Source organism: Pongo pygmaeus, chromosome 9 (assembly GCF_028885625.2).
Source record: "Pongo pygmaeus isolate AG05252 chromosome 9, NHGRI_mPonPyg2-v2.0_pri, whole genome shotgun sequence".
NCBI lineage: Eukaryota > Metazoa > Chordata > Mammalia > Primates > Hominidae > Pongo > Pongo pygmaeus.
Genome location: NC_072382.2, coordinates 80,761,386 through 80,785,173, shown reverse-complemented (window position 1 = coordinate 80,785,173; position 23,788 = coordinate 80,761,386).

Sequence of the window (23,788 nt, the reverse complement as noted above, 5' to 3'; positions counted from 1 at the left end):
TAGGTGAGAATTTCTGAACCATTTTAACATCAGCAGAGATAGAGAATTCTCCAGTACTGCCAGTGAGAATGTTTCTTAATGTCGAACCTCAATCTCTCCTAATGCTGCTGTTAAACCTAAAACCCAAATTAAGAGTAATGCCAGCAATTTTTAGTCAACGACTTATCGCACTCATTCTGAAGGAGGAAATAGATCCATTATCCTTGAAATACAAGCAAATAGCTGACCAGCATAATTGTATCTGTCTACACAAGTGACAAAATTAAAACTAATGTAGGTACCAGAGCAGGACAATTAGCTTAGTGTGAGTAATCTGGGTTACTTTTATACTTCCTCTGACAGACCCAATCATCTTTTGTTTTCACAAATGTCTACTGCCTCCTTTGGAGTCATCAGTACCATCCGTAGCTGATAATGTGCTTGAAGTCTTACAAGAAGGCTTGGTTTTTATCATAACAGCCATGTTCCTACATTGGCACCAGCAGCCAAGATAAAAGCTAACAAAGGATAATCTTCCGCAATAAACATAAAAACAGGATCATAATGACTAATTTTGTTCATTGTTCTCTCTGTAGACATCAGAGACTATTTCTGTGAACTATTACTTCTTTAGTTCGAATTTAGCCACTGGCAGTGTGCATATATGGGTGGGATCCAGGGGAGGAAGAAAAATGGAGAGGGCTCAGTGCTGTGATTGCATCTGGTTGTGGACACACAGGAGGCACTATTTAGGAACTCCCAGAGGTCACTGGGGACAATTGAGGAGGAAGTCATGAGACTAATGAGATTTTATAAAATTTCTTTGGATCAAACAAAAGAAACAACAACAACACAAAATCAACATAAAGAATCATATCTTTACTTTAGTTCTAGATGGAGGAGATCTAAGTTATCCAAACATCTGGCTTTTTTCAATACTACAAAACATGAAAACATATTCCCTTTCTAATATTCTTTTTGCAGATCTTCATCTAGTAATGCCACTCAGACGTACAGGACAACCCACAGCTGCACATTTGGGCAAGATGACATCATCAGGAGAGCTACTTAAGAAATTACTTATGATAATGTTGGAATACATGAAAATTGGTATTATGGCATTAGAAAAAAATCAAGAGCACCAGATCTAGATAAGGGTCCATCTTTTCAAAGGGTCTCCCTTGTGATCAACTGAAGAGTCTACTAGACCTTCTTTACAAGGAGTTCTTGATATGTCTAGATGTTAAAGGAATAACTTCTATTTTCATCAGTTCACATGATCCTTTGCCCTTTCTCTCTCTCCTCCTTCTCTTCCTTCTTTGCTTTTTTCCTTCCGTTTCTCCCTTCTTGTCTTCTTCCCTTTTACTTTCATTCCCCTTCAAAATTCTAAGGCCCTGTTATTTTGCAAGTATCAGAAAATTGGCTATTTGGGGAGCAAATATTTATCAGTGTGTAATTCTAGAGATACATAAATATAATTATTGACTCCAAGAAGAGGGCTCCTTTGCATCCAGAAGAGCCACCAGCCAGTTCAAACATTGCTGAACAGATATTGTGTATCTGGCCCTGGGCTACATGCTGGTGCATGGAGATGAGTAAGAGTTAGTCCATGCCGTACTAAGTGTAGTGGAACAAGCATGGTGTTAGAAGCATATACAGCTACAATGTGTGTGAAGGAGAAGGACATAAGCCTTCCTTCCTGGAAGGTATTTCCAAGAATTCCTTCATGGAAGTGATACTTGAGGTGAACTTTGATTTAAATAATAGTTGTTGGTAAAAGAGAAGGAACAGAGAGTCCTAGGCCAATAGCATATCATGAGCAAAGGTACAGAGAAGAGAAATAGGAAGCTCAATATTAGTAGCTTGTTAAATAAGGAATTGGTAAACTGATGCTGGGAAGGGAGACATGATCCAGGTCACAAAGAATCTCATGTTTCTCCTAATAGCTTAAATTATTAAGCTATCAGAGCACACCATGAGGAGTCACTGAAACCTTTTAAGGGTACGAGTGCTATGGTCTAGTTATTATTGTAAAGAATCACTCTGTGGATAGTAGAATGGATGAATTGGAGAGGAGAGAGCATAAAGTCTCAAGGCAGGGGCAACACTAAAGGAGCTATTGCAATAGCTCAGAGGAGAGATGATGATTGCTGAATGAAGTAGTGGAAGTGAGCATGGGGATAACTTGAGAACTGTCCAGGACTTCACAACCAACAGAACATGGGGCTGAGAGAGGAGAGGGTTCTGATTTGGGAACTGTTTACTGAGAAGAGAAATATGGGAGCCAGAGAAAATCTGAAGTGAGGGGGAAAAGGGAAGAAGTTGAATTTAATTCTGGCCATGCCAAGCATGAGGTGATGGGGAGAAGCCCAAGTAGAGAAGTTCAATAGACAGTTATTATTGGTCAGCATTTGAAAAAGGAGATTAATCAGGAAATAGATTGAGGAGCCAATAGCATATACATGGCCTTGAAGTCCTGAGGATGCATGGGTCATTATGTGTGGAAATAACTGCATTTTCTCATCTCAGGTTAAGGACAACCAATTCCTTCTTTTTCCCTTGTGATAATCACTAATATGAATAGAGTCCTTAACAGCCCACAAAGCACTTTCACAACCCTTATTTTATTTGAACCTTGTCCCTTATACAACTCTCATTTGTACCTATTATCATCCCTGTTTGCATACAGGGAGATGAGTAGAGAGGTCAAGTGATTTTCTCTAGGTCACATAGTTAATAAGTGGAAGAGCTAGGGCAACGAGCCTGGATTCCTGCTTTTAAATTCTTGACAAGTTTAGGTTTCATTTCTTGTTTTCCCTCTTAACACCATATGTTGGAAGAAACATCTTGTGTACCACTGTGTCATGCTTGGCATACTGTCTAGCATGTAGCAAACAACAGTCACGTCACAAGTTAATATATTTTATTTTTAAATTATATTCCTGTGGATAATTTCCTCTAGGTTTATTTTGAAGCAAACAGTTTTATAGCTCAAAGGGATAGTAACTTGAACCAACCAGTCACTTATTCCTCTGTGTGTGAATGACACTGTTTATTCTTCTACCACAGAGCTTGACATACTGAATGATGACCCTCCCACTATTTCCTGCATTAGACTGAGAGCTTCTGGAGGGTAAGGCTACCATGAATCAATCATTAAATACATCTCTCCCTTGCTTATTTCAATGATTTTAATGGCTATGTCCTTCCCTGACCCATCACTGGCAAGGGCCACTTTGATATTCTCTTCTGAAACTTATATAAGCCTCTCTTGCAGTAGTTAGATTACTACAGTGAAATTGTTTGTTTGTACCTCGCCTAAAAGAATGTAAGCTCCTGAAGACAGAGATTATGCCATTTTATATCTGTTTCCCCAGTGCTGAGATGCAAACAATTATACTGCAGCAAATTAATTACTGCAATGGGGACCTATGCATGGTATGAAATCAATACTTGCTCACTGAATAAATGAATGGCAAGTGCAAGATAAATTGAGTTCTAAACTGTCTGAGCGGGAACCTTAGAAAATATTCAGTTCCTCCTCTTTGTTTGCAGATGAAAGAAATAAGACCTAGAGAGGATAAGATAATATTGAAAGGTCCCACAGGTCCAGTTAGTGGCTCCAAGACCCTTGTTTCCATATTTTGCAGAGAATGAACAAAGGCATAGAAAGCTGGGAGGGAAAAAGTACATATTAAAAATATTCCAAGTCTGCAGCACCGAGTAAGGCATACAGAAAAGGGAGGAAAAGGCAAATATAAAATAGAGTGTAGCTATTATTGTCAATTAAGACAAAGTAAATGAATAAAGGAATTCATTATTTTAAGTTGAGGCAGCCTTTGACTGAAAGAGTGACTTGAGAGCTTAAAAGCTTCTGAAAGATGTATATCCTTTTAGTAAGGCAACAACAAAACCCAAATCACTTTCAGTGTTTACATTTCAACATAGCATTAGAAGTAATGTTTAAACATTACAAGGACAAGAAATGCCAGCTGCAACTATAGGATGGCTTCCCTGGTTCTTCCTAGAGGATTGTGAGAGGTAGAACTCCCAGAGACAGAATAACTGTTAACAATAGCCCATGTGCATTGAGTGGTCAGTACATGCCAGGCACCATCATTAATTAATTCAACCTTACAACAACCCCACGAAATAATATTGTTATCTCTATTTTCTAAATAACAGAACTATGGCCCAGGTTTTCCACGGTCACACAGTTGGAAAATGAGGGACACCAGGGTTTACTCCAAAATATTTCTGATTCCAAACCCGTGCTGTAAACCACCCTAAGGATGATGAAGACTAATGTAACCATTCCTGCTTGCCAGAATCCCAATCCAATGGCCTCTCCCATGGGCTGGAAATGCCTTCCTGGGTTTTCCCAGCCTATTCCTTTTCACAAAAGTAGCACTGACACATGTTTCAAATTTCTGAGAAAGGCATTAGGCACTTGAGACATAGAAACATTTGAAAGAAATTAGGAAGAGGAAGAAATAAGAATGACAAAAGATCTATAAGTCACATATGTGTCTCTGGTAATTAAGAAGGTACTAATAACTTTTAATTGAGCACTTTGCAGCCTCTGAAGGAAGGACTATCCAAACTCAAATCCCATTTCATCCTCACAGCAACTGGGAAGAAGTCAGGAACAGTCTTCTTTCCCTATTTCATAAAAGAGGAATCTGAGGTTAATAGATTTAAACTGTTGCCCAGGATGAGCAAATAAAAGCGGGGCTTGACTTCAAGGCTTCTGGACCCGTAGCCCATGCACAGCCGTGGAAGGCAACACAATAGCCCGAGTCGCTTTCAATATCTACCTTTTCTGAGTTCAGGACAGTTGATTATCTTCCTAGGTCAGGGTGTGATTTATACTAATAGGCGTCTGACTTTTCAAAAATTTTTCACTCATATGTGTGTGTATATACATGCTGTAAACATGTTAAAATATATATATATGAGATATATATCTCTGCAATGACTATATTAGCTAAGTCCTAGCTACTGTAACAGAAACGCCCAAATCTAAGGAACATAACATCATTTCTTTATTTTATTTATTTATTTTTTTGAGACAGGGTCTCACTCTGTTGCCCAGGCTGGAGTGCAGTGGTGCGATCTCAGCTCACTGCAACCTCTGCCTCCTGGGTTTAACCAATTCTCCCACCTCAGTCTCCCAAGTAGCTAGAACCACAGACATGCGCCATCATACCTGGCTAATTGTTTGTATTTTGAGTAGAAATGCCATGTTGGTCAGGCTGGTCTGGAACTCATGGCCTCAAGTGATCCACCCACCTCGGCCTTACAAAGTGCAGAACATCATTTATTTCTCACTCAGGTAGGGTGCAAAGACTATACTTAACTGGTAAGCACCTCTCATCTATGTGCTGACTCAGGGACTGACACTTAACTTTTATTTTATGGCTCTACCATGTTCAACATGGGGCTTCCAAAATAATCATGCTCATTTGCTTGAAACCAGAAGAGAAAGAAAGAACAAGAATAAGAGAATTTTTATGTTCTGAGCCTAGATGTGCTAGTCATCCTTCTAGGCACATTCCTTTGGCTGGAACTCAGCCATACAGACTCACCAAAAGGCAAGGAGGTCCGGGAACTACAGTCCATCTGTGTACTCAGGAATATGACTGACTGTAGCCTTCCTCAGGCATGTTGAACTTAAATAAATCTGAAATCTGTTAAGATTTCCTTCCTCTAGTCAAGATTCAATTAAACTTTTTTCTTTACTTTTTTTTTTTTGAGACGGAGTCTGGCTCTGTCACCCAGACTGGAGTGCAGTGCAACAATCTCAGCTCAATGCAACCTCCACCTCCTGGATTCAAGTGATTCTCCTGCCTCAGCCTCCCGAGTAGCTGGGACTACAGGTGCATGCCACCACACCTGGCTAATTTTTTATATTTTTGGTAGAGACGGGGTTTCACCCGTTGGCCAGGCTAGTCTCGAATGCCCGACCGGAAGTGATCCACCCGCCTTGGCCTCCAAAGTACTGGGATTACAGGAGTGAGCCACCACGCCCGGCCTTAATTGTCTTTTCTTAAGGATATGCCCAGTTCTTCAGAAGCCATCTCCTAATGCCCCATCTTCCTTTCTGCAGGTGCCTAAACCAATTACTACCATGTTCTCTCCCTAATACATGAGATTAGGCTACTTGAAACCTCCATCTAGAGAATTTGTAGTAAGACAGTCTGTGCATATAAGAAGAAAAACTAATTTATTGAATTTTATATGAATAATTTCTATTTTTACTAATATAAAATGGTAAAAAGTGGAATAGATGTGTTTATTCAATTTGACAGAAATGTCACATTATTTTTGTAATGCTAGATTGAATTTGACTTTGATGTTCCTCCACCAAACTGACAGGCAAGTCATCCAAGTCCTTTTGAGAGCTTCTTCTCCTTTCATCTTCTCTTCACCATCCCTCCCCTGAACCATTAAAATGCCTCCTAATAGGCTCATTGCTGGAGTCTAAACTGCAGCCAGAAGAGCCTTTTCTCAAAACCTTTTACTCATTGCTTCCCTTGCTTACCTCCTGCCTCTTTCTGCTTCATACTTTATGTTCTCATAATACCTGCTCATACCTCCCATTTTCATGCTGTTTCTTCTGCTAGGCGTGACCTTCACATATGTCTTCATTTCACTAAAATAAAGCAGTGCACCATGGTGACTATCAGTCCTGGTGTCAGATTTCTGGAGTTCAGACTCTGGTTCTACCGCTTACTATTCACTTGACCCTTGCTTACCCTCTTAACCTTTCTTTGCTGCAATTTAGTCATTCATAAAAATGAAGAGATAATAACACTAACATCATAATGTTTACATAAAGATTTCGTGAGCCAAGACGTGTAAATGCACTTAGATTACTGCTTGACACACATTTAGTGCTTCACAAACCTTGCCTGTCATTATTAACTCCTACTCAACCTGCACAATTCATATGAGGCATCATCTCGTCCCACTTTTTACTCGATTTTTATCTCTGTTCTCGTGGGCTGGATGCATGCCTGTCGGTCATAGCACTTCCCATATTATCTCAAAATTATCAGTTTAGGTATCTTTACACCAAAAAACTCTGGGGAAAATGGAATGTATTTTATTTACATTTTACTCTCAGGGATAAAATAGTGCTTGGTATATAGAAGGTGCTCAATAACTGTTGGCTAAGCTTAATTTATAAGCTTAAATGCTATCCTCCAAAGCTACACCAAAACATGCAAAGCCATAATGAGATATTCAAAATTTTCTATTTGTAAGTGGCCTACAAGCTTAGCATGAGAGCGTGTTGGTGCTTAACATGAGCAACAACCAAATGATCCTCCACAGATATAGCAAGCATTGGCTTCTATATTATTGGAAAAGGAACTCAACCACTACCATTACACTTGATGGTAAGCAGTAGGAGATAGAAACATGTGGTTTGTACTTCTAAACTACAAACCACCTTACATTAATAATTTATAGTGATTTTCTGCATAAAGACATAATCAATCAATTTTAATTAAAAACTCTTGGTAGATGTCATTCTATATATTGTACAAAGTAAGTTTTTCTTATGCATAATAGTTTCAAATTCACATATACATTTCTCGCATACACATAATTTGTGTTAACTGCATAGTCAGGAATAGAACACCTCAATAACTCAGACATAAGTTGGTTTTCATTATGATCTAATTAAAATGGTAAACTTCAGACACCTATGCCTATAGCCCACTGTACTCTTCCATTTATTCACATTCTATTTTCCTCCTGAGGAGAAAGATAACTAGGGCCAATGTTACAATCTGCAGGACAGTCCATTTTAGTTGAGCCTCACAAAGAATGTCATAATAGTCCAAGTTGTCCAACAAGTTATTTGCTAGGTAGTGAGTGACCCATCTATGGGAGAATTTAAACAAGGCAAGGAAGACTCTATAAGGGACCTTAGAGAAGGGATTCTAGACAGAAGACGTTTGAGCTAGATATATATTCAAGCTCCTACCAGCACCACCAAGGTTGGAAAATTCTATTATTCTACACTTAACCACTACCTAAGATTATTCATTAAGTGTAATCAGAAAGGAGGGTGTAATTGCTGCCTAACAGGGTGCCGAGGGTGGGAACCTGAAAAGTCAACCTGCCTTTGAGGCAAAGGATATGTGTAGGACCAGGACATAGGCACAAATCTGAGTAATGAAGAGTCAGGTAAATGCAGAAATGTAGAAGAATGAGGCAAAGGTCTAATGAGGGAATATAGAGGGGCCAGGATTCTTTTTAGTAGAAATAATATTTATTGAATGCTTACTATGTGTCTAGAATTTTGCTGAACACATTACAGGCATAATTTCATCTAATCTTTGCAATGACCCTATGATCTAGTTACTATTATCACCTGGGTTCAGATGAGGACTCTGAGGGCTGCCCAATCCCATATAGTTCTAATAAGCAATGGAGCCAGGCCTTAGCTCCAAATAGATCTGTCTGACTTCAAAGCCATGTGCACATAAGCCTTCTCCTAAACAGAGCTGGACTGGCCTTTACTTCCTCTAATGCAGAAAGTGTTGGCTGCACAGTGTGTGGAAAGACTGATGGGGCTTAAATACACAAAGTCCTGGGTAAAACCTACAGGTTTGGGAATCCTTTCCACACGTGGTACCTGCTTATGTCTGCATAAACCAGAAATCACTTTCTGACAGCCAGACCTGACTCAAAGTTACATTTTGTTTGACTCATAGCGTTCTTTAAAATGTGTTCAACCAATATTTTGTTTGACTCATAGCATTCTTTAAAATATATTCAACCATTATTAAACTATCAGGTGTGTCACACAAGATTCTAGATTTCTAGTGTCTTTTGAAAAAGCCAAAAGAAGATCTTTCAACACTAAGCCCTTCATTGCTTGGAGCTGAGAAGAAGCTGCCCCCTTCTAACAGGGTGTGTTTGTTCCATTTCACTTCAGTCCCCACCATTCCTTCTTGTCTCCCTGACTTTGTCCTATGGGAGTCACTAATACTCCCTGTCTGGCCTCACCAGGCATTTGAATTTGAGATCCACAGAAGAGACCAACAATACACAGCAATGCTAAAAATTCTCCAGGTATTCCTGCTTCTTAACAAGATGTCTACTTATGCTATTTTTATTGTTATACTTCAAATATTGCTATACGTGAATATAAAATACATGCAAAATAAATGTCAGGTTTAGCTTTTTTCTAATAATACATTTTTAACCCAGCATTTTTAAAAATGTCACCAGCTATTTCAAGGTTCACATACAGTTCAGGCAACCTCCCTCATGCAAGCCACTTCACTCACCATCCGTCCTCCCTGCTCCTCTGACCTCATCTACTGATAGTATAATCTGTCTTACAACCCAACATAAATTCACTACATATGTAATTTTTCCCCCAAGGCTATTTTTCCATGACCATGTGCAAGTAAATTGCTTATTTTTTTCTTCCCCAATGTATAGCAGAGGTCACCATGGCTTCTTGCACAATTTAGCTTCCTTAAATACAAACGCAGGTGCTTTCTCCATCAATACTTTAATGTCACCTTGTCTGCCATTCCAGTCTGGTTTTCATCTGTGACCATGAGAGAAGTTACTGGGGTAATTCACCCATGTTCTCAGGTGTTCTGTACCACTGGAGTAAGAGGGGAGCTTCATGCAGAGGCAAAAAGGAGATAAGGAATAATCCACATTTAAGTCAGATGAAAGAAGGAGACATATTTCAGGGAGCTTTTGGGCTGAGTCATCTCCCAGCAAAATTGTGAATCTTATTAAGTGTGTGTGTGTTCTTCTCTTCATTCATTTACTCCTTGAAATTATCTCTCTTTTTTTTTTTTTTTTTTAATTTAGACGGAGTCTTGCTCTGTCGCCCAGGCTGGAGTGCAGTGGTGCGATTGCAGCTCACTGCAACCTCCACCTCCCAGGTTCAAGCAATTCTCCTGCTTCATCCTCCCAAGAAGCTGGGATTGCAGGTGCACACCACCATGCCTGGCTAATTTTCGTAATTTTTTAGTAGAGATGGGATTTTACCGTGTTGGCCGGGCTGGTCTTGAACTCCTGACCTTGTGATCTGCCCGCCTCGGCCTCCCAAAGTGCCAGGATTACAGGCATGAGCCACTGCGCCAGGCCGAAATTTTTTATTAAATGTATGTCAGTGCATTAAGATATTTAATTTTAACAGAAATCTTATGTTGTAGTCTTGCTGTTCCAATTTGACAAAGAAGAAATAGGGATTTACGGAAGTGACCTGCCCAAAGTCACACAGCTATTAAAGTGCTAAGAAAAGAATGTGAACATTAGGCTGACATAGAAGCCCCCAGTCTTAACCACTCTACTGTTTGGCTCCCATTTGTGCCTTGAGGCATTTATACAAGATAAATGTCACCAATCCATGGTGGTGAGTGCTGTTAATAAAGTGCTATAATAAGGTAGGCTGGGCGTGGTGGCTCACGCCTGTAATCCCAGCACTTTGGGAGGCTGAGGCGGGCTGATCATGAGGTCAAGAGATCGAGACCATCCTGGCTAACACAGTGAAACCCTGTCTCTACTAAAAATAAAAAAAAAAATTAGCCGGGCGTGGCAGCGGGCACCTGTAGTCTCAGCTACTCAGGAGGCTGTGGCAGGAGAATGGCATGAACCCAGGAGGCGGAGCTTGCAGTGGGCCGAGATCACGCCACTGCACTCCAGCCTGGGAAACAAAGCAAGATTCCATGTCAAAAAATAAAATAAAATAAAAATAAGTTACTATAACACGGTACGGTGTGAGGCTTTCTCACCTTTCCCCTTCTCTAAGGAGACCTAGGACATTCCCTTCAGGGTTTGTACTCACCTTTTTGTCCCACTACGTTTCTCCTCAACTTGCCTCATATATCTATATTTATATCTATATCTATATCTATATGGAAGCTCTTGTGTTTTAAAATTTGTATAAGTTTATGAGGGACAGGTGTAATTTTGTTACATGCATAGATCATGTAGTGGTGAAATCAGAGCTTCTAGGGTATTCATTGCCCAAATAAAGTACATTGTACCCATTAAGTAATTCCTCATCATCCAACCCCTACTCACCCTCTCATCCTTCTGAGACTTCATTATCAGTTTACACTATATGTCTATGTGTTCACATTATTTAGCTCACACTTACAAGTGAGAACACACAGTATTTGACTTTCTGTTTCTGAGTTATTTCACTTAGGATAATGGCCTCCAGTTCTATCCATGTTGCTGCAAAAGATATCATTTTATTATTTTTTATGGCTAAATAGTATTCCATTGTGTATATAGGCCATACTTTCTTTATCCAGTCATCCCTTGATGGACACTCAGGTTGATCCATATCTCTACCAATGTGAATAGTAGTGCAATAAACATACAGTTGCAGGTGACACTTGCCTCTTAACCCTACTGTAGGGGCATTGAAAGCTTCACAGGAATCCAAGCCATGAATGCTTTTGATGATATCACTCTTAGCGTGTTGAAATTTAACAGAGGATCAAATTAACATCAGCCAAGGGCTTTTTGGTTCACTATAGCTTAAAGGTCATCCTTGCCACCTTTTTATTAGGTGGGCATTATTATTACCAACATTTTATGGAAAAAAAATTGACAGAGAAGCAAAGTGACCTGCAAGGCCATGACACCTGGGGAAGCTGCTTATATTTAGGTTCAGGAAAAATATTGAGTCTCACTCAGAAACTATCTTCATGAGAACTATCTTCTTTCCATCTTCTACTAGATCATTTTGATGGTATATTACCTCAAAAATATAAAAACCTGGCTGGGCGCGGTGGCTCAAGTCTTTAATCCCAGCACTTAGGGAGGCTGAGGTGGGCGGATCACGAGGCCAGGAGTTCAAGACCAGCCTGGCCAACATAGTGAAACCCCCATCTCTACTAAAAATATAAAAACATTAGCCAGGCATGGTGGCGGTTGCCTTTAATCCCAGCTTCTTGGGAGGCTGAGGCAAGGAGAATTGCTTGAACCTGGGAGGCAGAGGTTGCAGTGAGCCAAGCTGATGTCACTGCACTCCAGCCTGAGTGACGGTGGAGACTCCACCTCAAATATATATACCTTTCCATCATGAACTCAGTAACTTCTGAGTCACAAGGTGGGCCAAGTCAGGTACACCAAGGTAATTCTGAAGCCCTCATGACTGAACATGATGGGGCTTTTCTCCCACCTGCTTGTCTCATGCCCTCTTCCATTTCTTTTTTCTTTCCTTCTCTCCCCATACCTTCACTCCTCTAATGGAATTCATGTTCCAGCCTTCACTTAAATGAACAAGTTTAATATTGCAGAAAAGAGCATGATTTGCAGATTCTTCTGGATCCAGGTTTGATTTCCAGTTCTCCTGAACACTACCTATGGATACTAGTCCTCGATTCTCTAAGACAGTGGTTCTCAAAAGTGTGGTGCCTGACTCAGCAGCATCAGCATCACCTGTGATCTTGTGAGAAATGCAAATTCAGAGGCTCCACCCCAGATCTTCTGAATGACAGTCTTCTGGAGGCAGAGCTCAGCAATCTATAGTTTAACAAGCCCTCCAAAGGTTTCTGGTAAATACCACAGTGTGAAACCACCACCCTAAAAGACTTTATTCATCGACTGTGTGTAATATTTGCTTCACAGAGTTTCTTTGAGGATTAAATAAAATAAAACAGCTGAAGCACACAGCCAAGCGCCTAGCCCGTAAGAAATGCTCAAAATATGACAGCTTTCCATAGTGGTTGGAATAGACTGGTGACAAATAGAGATATTAAATGCATAGCCATACAACTGTTGGAAAACTCAGCACATCCTACATGCAAGTAAATATTAGCTCACATCCCTAAGCCCTCAAAAGCACCAGACACCTCTCCTGCCAACACAGGTGACGAGGGAGCAATGGAAAGCTTGAGTTTCTTTTCTAAGGTCCTTTACTTCCTTGTTCCTCAGCACTTCAAGGCTACCAGCTCTCTATTGCTAGGTCAAGACCCAAGTCATTTACATGTGTGCATGGTTATTTTGGTTTTGCAAAACATAATTATTAAAGAAAATCTAGCTGGAACTAGGTGCAAAGAGCATGGCCAGCAACACTACACCAGAGAAGAATATATATAACTCATGTGAAACAGGCCAAGTATTTCCGTGGCGTTTGCTAATAAATAGGTTCCCAGGGGAGGGCAGGAAAAGCAGTGAAACAAAGGGATTCATTGGATTTGAAGGGGATCTAGCTGAAAAAGATCAGAAGTTTGGACAAAGTTGTCAGTATTTTTTTATTGAAATGCAACTAAATATTGAAATGCAAATATTAAAAATACTTCTCAAGTCCCTTTTTGGTCGGTGATCTTAAGAAGATTTTCGTAATCTATGTCTCACTGGAGTCCTACAAGGGTTCGGAGAGGGAGACATATTCTGTATTAATTGTTTACAGAAAAGGAGAGAGGTAATATAATTCAACCAGACCACACAGCTGGTAATAGGACCTAGACTCAAACCCACATACATCTATTTGTTCTGTTTGGAATACCTTCCCCAGTCATCTCCTCACCCGTCGCATTTCTAATCTGACTGGATCTTTTAGGATCAAACCCCAAATTCTGCTTCCTCCAAAGTGCCCCACCTTGTCTCTTTAGCAAAAGGTGTCTTTCCTTTCTCTCCATGTGCAGAGGTTCTATTCCCTGGATTAATGTATTAACTCTTTCATTCCTGTAGCAAATATTTACGGAATGCCAAATATGACCCAGGTTCTCTTCTAGGCACTGAGTTTGTGTGCAGTTGCCATTCTGGTGTATGACATGGACATTAAGCATATAACATATGATAAATTATATGGCAACATAGAGTGTGTGGTACATGCTATGAAGGAGAAGCAACATGCTAGGAAGAGAAGTAATCGATATCTACTCTTGACTTGAAAGTCAGGGAGCTCTCCCTGGAAAAATATTTTTTCCAGCTGAGATCTGAAGGACACGTAGCAGCCAGCCAGGTAACAATGGTGGGAAGAGCATTTAAGGCAGAGGGAACAGCACTTTGAAGACCCTGAAGTGCATGGGAGGAACCAAAAAAAGTTTCGTGGGATTGGAGAATGATGATTTAGGGTAACAGGTAAGCCAGGGGTTTATAGAGTACATTTAATAAACCAACGGGAACTACTGAAGATTCTTAAGCAAAGGGGAGACAATCTGATCCGTGTTTTGACAAAAATCACACTAGCTTGAGTATAGAGAATGGGTTAGAGGGAGCAAGAATGGTATTGAGGATAACAGTTGAGAGATTATTGCAAAGTGCAGGCAAGGAGCTTAGGTTGAGGTGGGAGGAATAAGGGGAAAGTAGATGACAGGCATCTTTTGGAGATTGAATAGGCAGCACATGGCAATGGACTTGATACATGGAAAGAGTAGAGGAAGAAATCAAGAGTGACCACAGCATTTGTGCCTTGGGCTAAAAGATGGATGAACAGAGGTGACTTTCACCCAGATGGGGGAAATCTAGGGAGGAGTGAGACTAAGTGGAAGAAGACACTTAATTGTTCTTCCATTATGGTGCTAATCAGAGCATATTTTCCATTTCAGCTATATGAGCATATATTTTATGTTTTTATACATCCTAAAGAACTAAGTCCTGATGGACTTTATCCATCACTTATCCATCCACTAAAATGCCACTAACACAGTCCCTGGACCATAGTAAGAGTTCAAAGAATATGTATGATTTGGTTGGTTGGTTGGCTTAATAAATGAATCCAAATAGTATTCATCCCAATGCCTGGAAAATGGCAAATGCTTAGTAAAAATGTTAACTATTGTATTCCACAATAATAACATGCCTTTTGCAAACTGACCTTGTATCTCCCAAAAGCTTCCATGAAGAGTAAATGCAACACAGTTTAGTGTATAACCAAATCCCCATCTTCTGACACATTTACTATTTAACAAAACACTGACGCTCCTAATTAAAAAATAATAAGCTTGCATATTATGGTGACACAAGCATAACGGGGCAGTTGCATGTGTTACAGCTGTTACTCTGCTCTGCAAGCTTTACCCTCAGAGCTTTCAGTTAAAAGCAACACTGAATTCACTCCTCATACCATATGCAGATCCTGAAAGCATTTTCTTCTTTCTTTGTAAAATCTTAGATGAAAGAGTGGAGAAAGATGTGTGAGACATACACACACACACCACACATTCAGCAAACAGGACTACTCTCATAAAACCTCTCATTTATACCTCCCCATCCACCTTGGCCTCTGATTTGCTGGGTGACCTTGAACAACTTTTCTAATATTTTTGCACTTTTGTGTGTAATATTTTTAAGTGCAAAAGTTGGTGTCAATTTGCCTAGCTGAGATTGGGTTCAGAGTAGTTAACACTATCCCCAAACACTATCATGCTGATATATCATGCCAAATGTAATTTTCATATTCATACTAATAATAGAGTAAATCAAATGCCATGGTAAGTTGATAAATTTAATTCCATCACATTACCAAATGCTTGCAAGTTTTCTAATAGAGACCATTCCAGTCTGAGAAATATAAAAAATAATCTCTATAATGCAGGGTTATGGTTATTCACAAAAGTGTGCCAATTGTATATTTTTATACCTTGGAAAGCTCTGTAAATGGGAATAAATGGGCCGATGTATCATGGTTTGAGAGGTTCTGAGACCTGCCTGCTATTGACCATACTGCTTCCCACATCTTGTCACACCAACTGAAGGTTTACTTTTAGCAATTTGAGGCTGTATTGTGAAAGACTGTGTACTATCTACTTATTCTATTAGGAAACATCACATAGAAATGTGATTATTTCTGAGACTATCTCAGTAAAATGTAAGCTCCATAAGGTCATGGACAATATCTGATTTACTCAATAGCATATCAACAGCAATCAGTTGAAATACTTATCACATAGTAAGCACTCAATGAAACACTACTGGAAGAATTAGTGCATTCATGAAGGAGCTTAAAAGAGACAGGTGGAAATGGGCAGATGTGAGTTCAAATCCAAACTCCACCATTTAATGGCCATGTGATCTTGACTAAGTTACTTACTCTACCTGGAATGTACTTTTTGAATCTTCAATATCTTTCTCAAAAGTTTTTGAGAATTGAATAAGGGAATATGTGTAAAACACTTAGCTTAGTGACTGACGTACAATAGGAAGGCAGTAATTTCAGGACCCTTCTACCCACACTATGAATTTTGGTTCGGTTGGAACCAATTCAACACACATTCCAAAACCTAGTAGGGTCATGCAGAGACAAAAGAAAAAGCACACTACCGTCTTTACCCTCATAGATAGTATATGCTGTTGAGAACATAAGTCACCAACATAAGACTTTTAAACCAGTACTTTCCACTCCCAGAGAAGAGAGGATTCTGCCCAAGTCTCTGTACTTTGGAGGGTCCCATTCTGGCCCTCCTCTGGCTGTGCCTTTCCTCAAAGGGTGAGGATTCTGTGGGACGAAGGGGCATGAGTACTCAGAGCCCAACTTCTGGTTTATACCCTGTATATACAGAACTCCAAACTTTCTAAGCCACATAGTGCAATCCTTCTTCCAGAACCTGCACAGACCTCTTCTGGTGCATATTCCTGAGTTAAGGCTGAAAGTCACATGTGTGGACCTCTTATAAATGAAAGGTGGTCAAGGGGAAGGGATTTGCAGAGAAAATAGAGGGTACTTGGGCATGAAGGCTGAGGGGTCCACACATGAAGATACACATGCAAGGGCCTCTCTTTGGGAGGATTATGTAAGAAAATGAAAGTAAATAATAAACATAAAGACTGGCACATTTCAAGCGTCCAGTAATATGGGAGAAGAGTATAAAGATGAAATAATCAACTTATATCGAGTCAAGCCAAACAGAGTGGAAAGGAACGAGTTTCAAGAGGAAGTGGCATTTGAGAACTGTGAAGAATTTGGACTCGAGATATAGGGAAATGGTCAACCCAAACAGATGTTCAAGCAAACTCATGAATTAAGAAATTGTGTGATTATATGGCATTGGGAGAAGGGTGAGTGATCTCTTCTCAGTGATACATCAAATGTATAGAAAGATATCCTAGAAGGTGAATTTAAAAAAGCAAGTTTGGGTGAAGTTGTTTTATCACTGCTGTAACAGGTTACCAAAAAATCAGTGATTTAATGCAACACAAATTAATTATCCTACAGTACTGGAGGTCAAAAGTCTGATATAAGTCTTAAAGGGCTAAGATTAAAGTGTAGGCAGTACCATTTCCTTTTGGAAGTTCCAGGGGAGAACTTGTTCCTTGCCCCTTTCAGCTTCTAGAGGCTGCCAAAGTTTCTTAGGTTCTGATCTCAATCAGTTCAGTCTCTGCTTCCATGTCACATCTCCTCTCTGGTATCTCTTCCTCCTGTTTTTTTTCTTATAAGGACGCTTGTGATTACATTGTACTCACCTGATAAACAGGATAATCTCCCTATCTTAGGATCTTTAACTTAATCACATCTGCAAAGTCCCTTTTAGTGTATAAGGTAACACATTCACAGGTTCTGGGGATAGGGATGTGAGCATGTTTGGAGGCATTACTCAGTCTACCATAGCTGTCAAGTCTTCAAACATGAGATTGAGAAGTCATCTGAATTTTATTTTTGAGAGGAAGGTTTTCCATTTTATTGATAGGAATCAGCCATGTGGGTATAAAGTTTGCCAGAGAATGTGCATGTGTGTCCATTGCATGGGGAGGGATCTGCCGTGACTTCAGGAGCACAGACATCATTAAAAAGCCCAAACTCACCTCTAGATGATGATTGCTATTTGGGGATTCTGATTCAGTGTGGTCAAATCATCTAATTTTTCAAATAAATCTGGAAATTTGTATCTTTGCAAACAATCTTCCAATATTTGAATGTTAATTCCAGTTTTGTGTAATTGTTAACTGCCCCCTCCCAAAAAATACATCATACAGGAGGTTTGTTTTTGTTTTGTTTTGTTTTGTTTTATCATAAGCCTAAGTATTCTGATATGAATAGTGAAAGGCCTCTAAAATTTTTGAGTAGTGGGGGAAACAAGATTTGAATTGTGCTTTTAGGAGGCTCATTACAAGCTACCATAAGGATAGACTGAGAATGTCCAGTTAGGAGATCATTTTAGTAATCCAAGTGCAGGATTCCTGGCATCCAAAGTATGCCAGGGACAGTTGAGGTGGGGATGAGATGAGGTACAGGTCAAGAAAGCAGTTTAGTAAGGTAGAATTGACAGGGCTTAAGGAGCTGACTGGACAGAAGGCAGAAGAAAGACAGGAGCTGAAGATAACATCAGGGCTTTGAGCGAAGGAAATGGGATAATTTGATTCATTTCCTTATCTCCTGGGGCAGTATGTTTGGGATGCTTTGCAGAGATAACATTTGTATGATAGCAAGAATGTGTGTTGATCAAGAAACCTAAATCCTGTGTTGGCCCAACCATCCTTTCAGTAACTAGAGGTTCCTGGAATAAATAGATGTGTGAAGAGGCAGAGCAAGACAAAGCAACCCTTTAATGTCACTTAGAGCTGTGTTCCACATGGCAGAACTTAGTAAGCAGCCTAGAACACACGGGTGGTGTATTGTTTCTATACTACTTAAGGTTAAATAGCCTTGAAACCAAGCAAATCCTAAAACTATTCCAGCTTCATGCAATGCACAGACCCAATTATCTGTACCAATACGAATGATAGGCCAAAAGACAACATCTATTAGTGTTCAAGAAAAAGGAGTAAGCAAGGAAGCATAAGGATGCTTGACACAATCCAGGGGTCCTTTTACCACCCCAGTCATGATGCAGACTCAGCCTTTAGTCATATAACTGGAAGGGATTAGAACAGGGGAGAAAAAGATCAGGAGAAAGTAGGACAGCTCACAGATATGCTACTAATATAAGCATTACCACTTGCATTTTGAAAGAACTCCCCACAAGAACAATGACCAATTCCAGTGTTCTGGGTATCAGTGGAATTTGGTAAACCTAGTTGAAGATTCTCCCTCCATAGAAGTAAAGAAATAGGTGTGGGGATAGAGAGACAAGAGAAGCCTTAAAGTGTGCCCCAGAAACCACCGTTTCTTATCTGTCAAACTCTGAAAAACAAAGTGGAATGGGGTTCTTTGCTGTCAACACGGTCAAAGTCATGGGAGGAGGTCCACAAGAGTTTTATAACAGAGGCACCAATAAAGTGTTGTTTCAACATTCAACAAGGTATTGTTCTGAGATGAACCAGTGTATCTTTTACATTTGAGTTGGATCTTGATGGATCTGTTGGAATTTCTCAAGGAACAGATGCCTAGCAGATAGCACGTGGTAGGCAAAGAAGAACGAAATGAAAAATAAGGAATTTCTAGAAGAGGATACATGGTGACCGAAGCTAGAACAGGATCCTGATCACAAAGGATTTGTTGTGGATTAGAAGCCCACAGGCACTGGGGAATGGTTGAAGGTATATGACTGCCTTACTGATAGTTTAGAGAAATCACACTAGTATGTGTTTTTAGAAGAAGCACACAGGTGACTTTCATAAACGTGACTTTTATCATAGTGCAGGAGTTAAGTATGCCAGCTCTGCCTCCTCTATTTGTTCGACCTTGGGCAAGCTACTTAAATTTTTTGATGGTAGTAGGTGCTTGTTTTTCCTTTCAGACCAAAGTTACCTTTACGTAAGTAGCCCCCTCTCACTTCAGCTCTGGTTGTGGGCTGTTGTGCAGGATGCCCACAGGTCCTAAAAAGGATGTTGCATCAGGTGGCTGAATTCAGAGAGCTCAGATCCTCATGGATGGCTCTGCAAGGCCAGAGCTCAGATCCTCATGGATGGCTCTGCAAGGCCAACTCCTTTAGAAACAATGAAGTGCGGTCAAAACTGCAGAGCCACAGCTTTCTTGAGGCTCTCCCCATGAGCTGGGGTGGAAGAGCCTCGTGTGGCCCTCGAGAGACAATACACTCTCTTTGTGCCCCAGCCCTGTGGGATTGACTTGGCTCTGAAGGACAGAACAGAATAGGCATTTAAGAGGCTCTAAGAGCTTCTGTGGATGAAGCCTTCAGAATCTGCCTCATTGTTTTAACCTGGTTCTCAAAGCACAGACATAAAGAACAGCATGTTCTCCAGCCCTCTCACAGAGAAACAGTTGGATGGTGAGTGAGCAATGCAAAAATTATGAAGAAGGATCCACTTGCTTGTGCTTTCAAAGTAAATTTTGTCCTTGAAGTGTGTGTTTACCTCCTCATTATGTTTTGCTTCTGGTCTGCTCTTCAAAAAGGAACAATTTAAAGAAATGCTACGTAACTAAATAACAGGAATGGGCGTGGTTAAAGCACTGAGGAAGAAGGAAGGAGGTTAGAACTGGGAAGGCAGAGCCAGAGAGGAAACTAAAGAGAGCAGGAAGTAACACTTACATGCACTTTGCATTTTATAAAGTGCTTTCACAGGCATTATTTCCCTTGGTCTTTATGTACTTACAAAACGGAAAATTTTCACTTTACATTCAGGGTAACTAAGATCCAGAGAAGTTAAGTACTTGGCCAAAGCTTCACAGCTATCATGTGATAGATCCAGGATTTAAATCCAAGTCATTCTTCATTCACCTAGACATGCTAGGTATTATGTTCCTTACTGACTACACAGAGATGAAATGATAGTCCCTGCTCACCAAGAACTCCCAGGCATTAGGGGAACTAGAGGAGAAGAAACCAGATCATTACTATGCACTGATATCACGATGCCTGGTAAATAGTAGGCACTCAACAAAACTGTATGCTGAATGTGCCAATATGTGAAGAATCAATAAAAACATGGGATCCTACAGGAGTCCAGATGAAAATGTGGTTTGCTATAGTTCCCCATTCCTTTTTCTTTGAGGATTCTAACTCTGAACACCCCACTGCCTCCCACCCCTTGTCCTAAGTATGATTCTGATTTGTTCCCCTGCCACCTCCAACACACAGAAATATGACTCATTGGGAGGAAGAATCACCTACCTCTAGTCTCCCCTGTTCTCTGGGTCCAAAAGGGCTCACACTGGCTAGGAGTAGCACTACAGCCCAACTCTCCCAACACCCAGCCTTAGCTGATCAACACCAAGGTGACAGTGTGGGACTTCCTTTGTTGTCTTATCATAGTGCAGGAGTTAAGAATGCCAGATCTGTCTCCTCTGTTGGTTTAACCTTGGGCAAGTTACTTAGACATTTTGTATCTCAGTTTTATTATCTGTAAAATGCAGATGTAAGAGTTCCTATAGATTCACTGCCAGGCTGTTGAAAAGAAGAGATGAGACAATACATACAAAGCTCTTAGCACCAGTGCCTGGAACACGGTAAGATTTCAATAAGTGTAGTTACCGTAGCTATTTTTATATGGCATCGTAGTTTCTTAGCCATTACCCCAATGCTGATTCAGTGCTGTAAAACTAACCTAGCTCAGGGTGCACTTCCCGACTTTAGTGGAAATAGTCCTGGCATCAATGGCCTCCCTATTTTTCTTCTTTCTTTCTTTGTCTTTCCTTCTTTCTTTCCTTCCTTCCTTCCTTCTTTTTCTTTTTTTTTCTTTCTTTCTTTCTCTTTCTTTTCTTTTCTTTCTCTCTGTTTCTCTCTTTTTCTTTCTTTCTTCTGGTGGTTCTGGTGCCCAACGATTGCATTCTATATTTGTTTCAGCCCTGTAGGCCCATCCTGATATTCCAGAGTTCCTGATGCAGTAGTCAGATTAGTGCTTCCAAGATTTCCTGACAAATCAAATAGAAATAGCCTAACACTATGTTGAATACGAGTGGTGAGAGAGGGCATCCCTGTCTTGTGCCAGTTCTCAAAGGGAATGCTTCCAGTTTTTGCCCATTCAGCATGATATTGGCTGTGGGTTTGCCATAAATAGCTTTTCTTATTTTGAGATACTTCCCACCAATACCTAATTTATTGAGAGTTTTTAGCATGAAGGTTCTTGAATTTTGTCAAAGGCCTTTTCTGCATCTATGGAGATAACCATGTGGTTTTTGTCATTGGTTCTGTTTATACGCCGGATTACGTTTATTGATTTGCATATGATGAGCCAGCCTTTCATACCAGGTTATCATGGTGGATAAGCTTTTGGATGTGCTGCTGCATTCGGTTTGCCAGTATTTTATTGAGGATTTTTGCATCGATGTTCATCAGGGATATTGGTCTAAATTCTCTTTTTTTGTTGTGTCTCTGCCAGGCTTTGATATCAGGATGATGCTGGCCTCAAAAAATGAGTTAGGGAGGATTCCCTCTTTTTCTATTGATTGGAATAGTTTCAGAAGGAATGGTACCAGCTCCTCCTTGTATCTCTGGTAGAATTTGGCTGTGAATCCGTCTGGACTTTTTTTGGTTGGTAAGCTATTGATTATTGCCTCAATTTCATAGCCTGTTATTGGTCTATTCAGGGATTCAACTTCTTCCTGGTTTAGCCTTGGGAGGGTGTATGTGTCCAGAAATTTATCCATTTCTTCTAGATTTTCTGGTTTATTTGCATAGAGGTGTTTATAGTATTCTCTGATGGTAGTTTGTACTTCTGAGGGATCAGTTGCGATGTCCCCTTTATCATTTTTTATTGTGTCTATTTGATTCTTCTCTCTTTCTCTTCTTTATTAGTCTTGCTAGCGGTCTATCAATTTGTTGATCTTTTCAAAAAACTAGCTCCTGGATTCATTGATTTTTGAAGGGATTTTTGTGCTCTGATCTTGGTTATTTCTTGCCTTCTGCTAGCTTTTGAATGTGTTTGCTCTTGCTTCTCTAGTTCTTTTAATTGTGATGTTAGGGTGTCAATTTTGGATCTTTCCTGCTTTCTCTTGTGGGAATTTAGTGCTATAAATTTCCCTCTACACACTGCTTTGAATGTGTCCCAGAGATTCTGGTATGTTGTGTCTTTGTTCTCATTGGTTTCAAAGAACATCTTTATTTCTGCCTTCATTTCATTATGTACCCAGTAGTCATTCAGGAGCAGGTTGTTCAGTTTCCATGTAGCTGTGCAGTTTTTAGTGAGTTTCTAAATCCTGAGTTCTAATTTGATTGCACTGTGGTCTGAGAGACAGTTTGTTATCATTTCTGTTCTTTTACATTTGCTAAGGAGTGTTTACTTCCAACTATGTGGTCAATTTTGGAATAAGTGAGAGTCAATTTTGGAATAAGTGAGATATGGTGCTGAGAAGAATGTATATTCTGTTGATTTGGTGTGGAGAGTTCTGTAGATGTCTATTAGGTCTGCTTGGTGCAGAGCTGAGTTCAATTCCTGAATATCCTTGTTAACTTTCTGTCTCGTTGATCTGTCTAATGTTGACAGTGGGATGTTAAAGTCTCCCATTATTATTGTCTGGGAGTCTAAGTCTCTTTCTAGGTCTCTAAGGACTTGCTTTATGAATCTGGGTGCTTCTGTATTGGGTGCATATATATTTAGGTTAGTTAGCTCTTCTTGTCGAACTGATCCCTTTATCATTATGTAATGGCCTTCTTTGTCTTTTGATCTTTGTTGGTTTAAAGTCTGTTTTATCAGAGACTAGGATTGCAACCCCTGCCTTTTTTTGTTTCCTTGCTTGGTAGATCTTCCTCCATCCTTTTATTTTGAGCCTATGTGTGTCTCTGCACATGAGATACGTTTCCTGAATACAGCATATTGATGGGTCTTGACTCTTTATCCAATTTGCCAGTCTGTGTCTTTTAGTTGGAGCATTTAGCCCGTTTACATTTAAGGTTAATATTGTTATGTGTGAATTTGATCCTGTCATTATGATGTTAGCTGGTTATTTTGCTCATTAGTTGATGCAGTTTCTTCCTAGCATTGACGGTCTTTACAATTTGGCATGTTTTTGCAGTGGCTGGTACCAGTT